Here is a 2,912-nt window from a genome sequence, read left to right as displayed (position 1 = left end):
CTAGATAGTGCTTTTAATATGGAGAAAATATAGGAAAAATCTTGATACTTTCCTTTAAGGAAAAAGGAAATCTGGCTCGGCTAACTGAGCCGAAGGGAAAAAAATTAGTTATTTTGCGGCATCATCTTAAATATAGGCCATGCGACCACCCTTATCGAACGGTGTATGAAATTTGGTCGAGTGGTTTGCAACTCAACGGTAGTAATGCTTTTCATTTGTTGTCACCATACTGTTATCCTCGGGCACAAATTTACATTTTCCATAGCGAGAAATATCTTGCATATGAGGAACATCGATTGTATTTGCTTTAGTATGTAAGTGGAATAATGATCTTCGGCATATTGAATCAGATTTATCCGAAATTCCATTCAAACTCACTTTTTCAGGTTTGTTATATTTTCTCATCCTGCTTAGCGATCTTTGATGAGGTGGTTTAATTAACTTAACGTTTAGTTCATGTTTTCTCAGGAGTGGTTGTTATAGGCTGGAATGGATGAAGAACATGCAAGTAGTGACAATGCCAGACCAAAAAGAGTCCCTATATGAGGATTGACCATCGTGCGGACATGAGGTTACTATGCCAAAATCAATATCCCAAGAACTCATGTGGTCTCCCTAACCAAAATATATGCAGGATCTCGATTATGTACCTGTACAACATACTGAAACAGAAAGACAGCGGTTCAAGGTGATCAACATGGACCATGCTGGTTTTCAAAATGGCCAATTACGTACTAAATGGTCAACATATATAGTACTTCACAGTTTGTTGGAAGATATAACAAGGTACCTTCATAACTAAATTATTTCATTTTAAAATGAAAATGAAAAACTGCTTTGTTTTCTACAACAAAGTTTGAGGTGACCTCAAATAAAGCGTCCAAGGTTTTTACCAACTTCGACATACCTGAGGTCACAAAAATGTATACAAGGTAACAAGCTCCCGGTGAGGCTCGAAGTTTTCTAAATTTTAAGTATGCATTTCTTACTAAGGGAATTCACCCGAGATATATAGCATATAGAGGAGAAAATAGTTTCTGATATTAACAAATCTATAGCGTAACGAGGCAAACGAGGCGGTCGATCATCAACAACAACACCCAGCTACATCAACAACAAGAATTTGGGACAAGCCCATATTTTATTTCAAATATTGTTTTAGATTATAGAAATGGGGTAACTTATACCCGCACTGTTAGAACTGTACTTCGCAGTTAAGTTTTATAAGTAAATGGGTTTTTTCAAAACAAAGAAAAATATTGGTGGTGGTTCCCCAAGCCTTTGCAGTTGTGCAACGTAGAAGCGACGCGTGAGAACCCAGCAGCAAGCTGCTGTGATAGGAACTCCCCTATGAAAAATAATAATTTAATATCGTGTGAGCAAATGACACACATAAGTACAGATATTACACTTGATCTTAGCCAAAAGGCGATAAAGGGAATATCAAGACTATACAAATATCATATCGGAAAAAAATATATATAATTGTAGAAATTGGAGGAAAAATAAAATTCCCTTGGTGATCTTATAGTTCGCCAAGATTGAAATATAAAAACTCATAAAACTCCATCCTCCTAAAATACAGAAGAACAGTTTATAATTCATGATCACCCGGAAAATTACACAATGAAATGTTGAATATCTCTAAGTAAATTTTCACCCGTAATACAACAGATCATCTTACAACTCACGGGTACACATATACTCACCCAAATTTCACCAATTATTTACACGGGAACAAATTTCATTAAGCTATGGGTTGACATTATTTTGACATTTCAATCCTCTTATTTTTTTGCACACATACAGTCCACCATATTTTTATTGACTTCACCGGTACATATATATTTATTTACATGCAATAAATGAAAAAATCACGGGTTAAGATAAGATCATTTCTAAATTGCAGTACCGTGGTAGAGGAAAAGAAAAGAAAAATTATCATGGAAAAAATAAGTGAAAGATGACACAATGCATCCAATGTGAAATAAACCAATGAAATAGTTATCTCTGATTGTACATTAGATAAAAAAAAATTTATGAATTTCCTATGTACGATTTTTACTACAAGTATTGTTTTTCAAAGTAATTTTATTTTTTAGACTATTGTCGTTCTTAATTCTGAAAGATATTGATGTAACTTTTAGTGAAAATTGGTTTTGTGAAAATAATTTGAAACTATAAGCTATGATTACCAATTACTAATGGTTTTTAATTTATTGACACTTTGTATATAAGCACGCTATTTTTGGGGTTACGAGCTTATTATATTTTTTTAATTTTTTAATAAAACTTTTACTTTTTACTGAAATCAATTTTGAAACATGAATCCAATATTTCATAAACAGGGAACAAACCCGTGCACCGCACGGGTGAATAACTAGTATTTGATAGTTTAAGGGAAAAGTATGTCTATAAACAGAGCGGACAGATAAAAATGGACAGACCAAAGTAGAAATTAGGACAGAAGGAGTATCTGATATTATTTATTTAATTTAAATCTGCTTCCGTCAACAACAAACTATGGGCGGGTCAATTATAATACTAACACTGTCGATTACATCACAATATTTTGATATGTTACCTAGTGAAACTGATATTATTCTCTTTAATTAATCTCGAGTTCAATGTGTTCTGAATCTGATGATGAAGAAGCAATTATCGTTTCCATCCTACCTCATCTGTAGTTTTTTTTTATGATTATGATGAATAAAGCAAGTTAGGGCAAGATGAGAAGAAACTCTAGATGCCATGAAAATAACATTTTTCTTTTGTTTCTCTAATTGTAGACTACGGTCAAGGTAGTCAATAAGGATAATTTGGTAGAATAAAAAATTTAGATTCTGAAAATTTATAAACATAACCCTTCTTACTAATCATCTTTTTATTTTATACCCGTTAATTTGTACTGT

At 32.8% G+C, this 2,912-nt stretch overlaps 1 pseudogene; it reads right to left on the bottom strand.

Moving 5' to 3' along the window:
• Window positions 1-1,263: 1,263 nt before the first annotated feature.
• LOC113307383 lies at window positions 1,264-1,441 on the bottom strand (annotated as a pseudogene).
• Between the last annotated feature and the right edge of the window lie 1,471 nt (window positions 1,442-2,912).

Source organism: Papaver somniferum, chromosome 8 (genome assembly GCF_003573695.1).
Source record: "Papaver somniferum cultivar HN1 chromosome 8, ASM357369v1, whole genome shotgun sequence".
Lineage (NCBI taxonomy): Eukaryota > Viridiplantae > Streptophyta > Magnoliopsida > Ranunculales > Papaveraceae > Papaver > Papaver somniferum.
The sequence above is the reverse complement of the archived record's forward strand: the minus strand, read 5'-3'. Positions and strand labels throughout refer to the sequence as shown.